Here is a 5,800-nt window from a genome sequence, read left to right as displayed (position 1 = left end):
CGAATATCTTCAATGTATATATTTCTTTTCTAATTTGAAAATTCTTTTTTTTTTTCAATTTCTTTCCTTTGCAATTATTGATTATTTATGTAGGGAAGAAAATTCTGAGTCAGTTTAATTTTTCGACACAAAGATTTCAAAGTGTTTAAATAAACAATTACCAAGGTGCATTTTTTGTTTTTATTATATTTAAAACTCCCACCGACAGAGCTCCCATAGACTAATGGCTAGAGTGTTAGGCTTCAAAGCGAGTGGCCCTGGGTTCGAGTCCCAGCCTGAACGAAAATCTTCAATGTATACTTTTAGTTTCTAATTTGAAATTTCTTCTTCTTTTTTTTTTAATTTTTCTCTTTTGCGAATATTGATTATTTATGTAGGGAGAAAAATTCTGAGTCAGTTTAATTATTCGACCTGTAAATTTCAAAGTATTTGAATCAATAATTACCAAGGTGCATTTTTTGTTTTTATTATATTTAAGACTTCCATCGACAGAGCTCCGATAGCCTAATGGCTAGACCGTTGGGTTCCAAGCGCGTGGTACTGGGTTCGAGTCCCGGCCGGAACGAAAATCTTCCATGTATATATTTCTCTTCTAATTTGAAGATTCTTTTTTTTTTCAATTTCTTTCTTTTGCAAATATGGATTATTTATGTACGGAAGAAAATTCTGAGTCAGTTTAATCATTCGACCTTTAGATTTCAAAGATTTTAGATCAATAATTACTAAGGTGCATTTTTTGTTTTTATTATAATTAAGACACCGATCAACAGAGATCCGATAGTATATTGGCAAGAGCGTTGGGCTTCCATGAGTGTCGCCCTGGGTTCAAATCCCAGCCGGAAAGGAAATCTTAAATGCAAATATTTTTTTCTAATTTTATAATTCTTTTTTTTTTTTATTTTTCCCTTTTGCGAAGTCAGTCAGTCAGTCTGACAGTCAATCAGTCAAGCACTCAGTCATTCAGTCTCAGTCAGTCAGTCCAGTCACTCAGTCAGTCAGTTAGTCCTTCAGCCAGTCAGTCAAGCAGTCAGTCATTTAGTCTCAGTCAGTCAGTCATTCAGTCAGTCAGTCAGTCAGTCGGTCAGTCCTGTGCAGTCAGTTAGTCACTAAAGCAGTCAGTCAGTCTCAGTCAGTCAGTCAGTCCAGTCCAGTCTCAGTCAGTCAGTCAGTCAGTCTCGGTCAGTCAGTCAGTCAGTCATTCAGTCAGTCAGTCAGTCAGGCAGTCAGTCAGTCGGTCAGCCTTATTCAGTCAGTCTGTCAGTCAGTCAGTCAGTCAGCCTTATTCAGTCAGTCTGTCAGTCAGTCAGTCGGTCAGTCCTGTCCAGTCAGTTAGTCAGTCAAGCAGTCAGTCAGGTAGTCAAGCAGTCAGTCAGTCAGTGTCAGTCAGTCATTTAGTCATTCAGTCAGTCAGTGAAATAGCCAGTCAGAGAGTCAAGCAGTCAGTCTCAGTCAGTCAGTTAGTCAGTCAGTCAGTCAGTCAGTCCAGTCTCAGTCAGTCAGGCAGTTAGTCAGTCAGTCTCGGTCAGTCAGTGAGTCAGTCTGTCAGTCAGGCAGTATCAGTCAGGCAGTAAGACTCCGACCGACAGAACTCCGATAGCCTAATGGCTAGACCGCTGGTCTTCCAAGCGAGTGGCCTGGGTTCGAGTCCCAGCCGGAGCGAATATCTTCAATGTATACTTTTAGTTTCTAATTTGAAATTACTTCTTCTTTTTTTTTTAATTTTTCTCTTTTGCGAATATTGATTATTTATGTAGGGAGAAAAATTCTGAGTCAGTTTAATTATTCGACCTGTAAATTTCAAAGTGTTTGAATCAATAATTACCAAGGTGCATTTTTTGTTTTTATTATATTTAAGACTTCCATCGACAGAGCTCCGATAGCCTAATGGCTAGACCGTTGGGTTCCAAGCGCGTGGTACTGGGTTCGAGTCCCGGCCGGAACGAAAATCTTCCATGTATATATTTCTCTTCTAATTTGAAGATTCTTTTTTTTTCAATTTCTTTCTTTTGCAAATATGGATTATTTATGTACGGAAGAAAATTCTGAGTCAGTTTAATCATTCGACCTTTAGATTTCAAAGATTTTAGATCAATAATTACTAAAGTGCATTTTTTGTTTTTATTATAATTAAGACACCGATCAACAGAGATCCGATAGTATATTGGCGAGAGCGTTGGGCTTCCATGAGTGTCGCCCTGGGTTCAAATCCCAGCCGGAAAGGAAATCTTAAATGCAAATATTTTTTTCTAATTTTATAATTCTTTTTTTTTATTTTTCCCTTTTGCGAAGTCAGTCAGTCAGTCTGACAGTCAATCAGTCAAGCACTCAGTCATTCAGTCTCAGTCAGTCAGTCCAGTCACTCAGTCAGTCAGTTAGTCCTTCAGCCAGTCAGTCAAGCAGTCAGTCATTTAGGCTCAGTCAGTCAGTCATTCAGTCAGTCAGTCAGTCAGGCAGTCAGTCAGTCAGTCAGTCGGTCAGTCCTGTGCAGTCAGTTAGTCACTAAAGCAGTCAGTCAGTCTCAGTCAGTCAGTCAGTCAGTCAGTCCAGTCCAGTCTCAGTCAGTCAGTCAGTCAGTCTCGGTCAGTCAGTCAGTCAGTCATTCAGTCAGTCAGTCAGTCAGGCAGTCAGTCAGTCGGTCAGCCTTATTCAGTCAATCTGTCAGTCAGTCAGTCAGTCAGCCTTATTCAGTCAGTCTGTCAGTCATCCTTATTCAGTCAGTCTGTCAGTCAGTCAGTCGGTCAGTCCTGTCCAGTCAGTTAGTCAGTCAAGCAGTCAGTCAGGTAGTCAAGCAGTCAGTCAGTCAGTGTCAGTCAGTCATTTAGTCATTCAGTCAGTCAGTGAAATAGCCAGTCAGAGAGTCAAGCAGTCAGTCAGTCAGTCTCAGTCAGTCAGTTAGTCAGTCAGTCAGTCAGTCAGTCAGTCAGTCAGTCCAGTCTCAGTCAGTCAGGCAGTTAGTCAGTCAGTCTCGGTCAGTCAGTGAGTCAGTCAGTCAGTATCAGTCAGTCAGTGAGTCAGTCTGTCAGTCAGGCAGTATCAGTCAGGCAGTAAGACTCCGCTCGACAGAACTCCGATAGCCTAATGGCTAGACCGCTGGTCTTCCAAGCGAGTGGCCTGGGTTCGAGTCCCAGCCGGAGCGAATATCTTCAATGTATATATTTCTTTTCTAATTTGAAAATTCTTTTTTTTTTCAATTTCTTTCCTTTGCAATTATTGATTATTTATGTAGGGAAGAAAATTCTGAGTCAGTTTAATTTTTCGACACGAAGATTTCAAAGTGTTTAAATAAACAATTACCAAGGTGCATTTTTTGTTTTTATTATATTTAAAACTCCCACCGACAGAGCTCCCATAGACTAATAGCTAGAGTGTTAGGCTTCCAAGCGAGTGGCCCTGGGTTCGAGTCCCAGCCTGAACGAAAATCTTCAATGTATACTTTTAGTTTCTAATTTGAAATTTCTTCTTCTTTTTTTTTTAATTTTTCTCTTTTGCGAATATTGATTATTTATGTAGGGAGAAAAATTCTGAGTCAGTTTAATTATTCGACCTGTAAATTTCAAAGTGTTTGAATCAATAATTACCAAGGTGCATTTTTTGTTTTTATTATATTTAAGACTTCCATCGACAGAGCTCCGATAGCCTAATGGCTAGACCGTTGATTTCCTAGCGCGTGGTACTGGGTTCGAGTCCCGGCCGGAAAGGAAATCTTAAATGCAAATATTTTTTTCTAATTTTATAATTCTTTTTTTTTATTTTTCCCTTTTGCGAAGTCAGTCAGTCAGTCTGACAGTCAATCAGTCAAGCACTCAGTCATTCAGTCTCAGTCAGTCAGTCCAGTCAGTCAGTCACTCAGTCAGTCAGTTAGTCCTTCAGCCAGTCAGTCAAGCAGTCAGTCATTTAGTCTCAGTCAGTCAGTCATTCAGTCAGTCAGTCAGTCATTCAGTCAGTCAGTCAGTCAGTCAGTCGGTCAGCCTTATTCAGTCAGTCTGTCAGTCAGTCAGTCAGTCAGCCTTATTCAGTCAGTCTGTCAGTCATCCTTATTCAGTCAGTCTGTCAGTCAGTCAGTCGGTCAGTCCTGTCCAGTCAGTTAGTCAGTCAAGCAGTCAGTCAGGTAGTCAAGCAGTCAGTCAGTCAGTGTCAGTCAGTCATTTAGTCATTCAGTCAGTCATTGAAATAGCCAGTCAGAGAGTCAAGCAGTCAGTCAGTCAGTCTCAGTCAGGCAGTTAGTCAGTCAGTCTCGGTCAGTCAGTATCATTCAGTCAGTGAGTCAGTCTGTCAGTCAGGCAGTATCAGTCAGGCAGTAAGACTCCGCTCGACAGAACTCCGATAGCCTAATGGCTAGACCGCTGGTCTTCCAAGCGAGTGGCCTGGGTTCGAGTCCCAGCCGGAGCGAATATCTTCAATGTATATATTTCTTTTCTAATTTGAAAATTCTTTTTTTTTCAATTTCTTTCCTTTGCAATTATTGATTATTTATGTAGGGAAGAAAATTCTGAGTCAGTTTAATTTTTCGACACGAAGATTTCAAAGTGTTTAAATAAACAATTACCAAGGTGCATTTTTTGTTTTTATTATATTTAAAACTCCCACCGACAGAGCTCCCATAGACTAATGGCTAGAGTGTTAGGCTTCCAAGCGAGTGGCCCTGGGTTCGAGTCCCAGACTGAACGAAAATCTTCAATGCATACTTTTAGTTTCTAATTTGAAATTTCTTCTTTTTTTTTAATTTTTCTCTTTTGCGAATATTGATTATTTATGTAGGGAGAAAAATTCTGAGTCAGTTTAATTATTCGACCTGTAAATTTCAAAGTGTTTGAATCAATAATTACCAAGGTGCATTTTTTGTTTTTATTATATTTAAGACTTCCATCGACAGAGCTCCGATAGTATATTGGCGAGAGCGTTGGGCTTCCATGAGTGTCGCCCTGGGTTCAAATCCCAGCCGGAAAGGAAATCTTAAATGCAAATATTTTTTTCTAATTTTATAATTATTTTTTTTTATTTTTCCCTTTTGCGAAGTCAGTCAGTCAGTCTGACAGTCAATCAGTCAAGCACTCAGTCATTCAGTCTCAGTCAGTCAGTCCAGTCAGTCAAGCAGTCAGTCATTTAGTCTCAGTCAGTCAGTCATTTCTCAAACAATTACCAAGGTGCATTTTTTGTTTTTATTATATTTAAAACTCCCACCGACAGAGCTCCCATAGACTAATGGCTAGAGTGTTAGGCTTCCAAGCGAGTGGCCCTGGGTTCGAGTCCCAGCCTGAACGAAAATCTTCAATGTATACTTTTAGTTTCTAATTTGAAATTTCTTCTTTTTTTTAATTTTTCTCTTTTGCGAATATTGATTATTTATGTAGGGAGAAAAATTCTGAGTCAGTTTAATTATTCGACCTGTAAATTTCAAAGTGTTTGAATCAATAATTACCAAGGTGCATTTTTTGTTTTTATTATATTTAAGACTTCCATCGACAGAGCTCCGATAGCCTAATGGCTAGACCGTTGGGTTCCAAGCGCGTGGTACTGGGTTCGAGTCCCGGCCGGAACGAAAATCTTCCATGTATATATTTCTCTTCTAATTTGAAGATTCTTTTTTTTTTTCAATTTCTTTCTTTTGCAAATATGGATTATTTATGTACGGAAGAAAATTCTGAGTCAGTTTAATCATTCGACCTTTAGATTTCAAAGATTTTAGATCAATAATTACTAAGGTGCATTTTTTGTTTTTATTATAATTAAGACACCGATCAACAGAGATCCGATAGTATATTGGCGAGAGCGTTGGGCTTCCATGAGTGTCGCTCTGGGT

This window comes from Uloborus diversus, unplaced genomic scaffold (assembly GCF_026930045.1).
Source record: "Uloborus diversus isolate 005 unplaced genomic scaffold, Udiv.v.3.1 scaffold_467, whole genome shotgun sequence".
In the NCBI taxonomy this organism is placed as follows: domain Eukaryota; kingdom Metazoa; phylum Arthropoda; class Arachnida; order Araneae; family Uloboridae; genus Uloborus; species Uloborus diversus.
The sequence above is the reverse complement of the archived record's forward strand: the minus strand, read 5'-3'. Positions refer to the sequence as shown.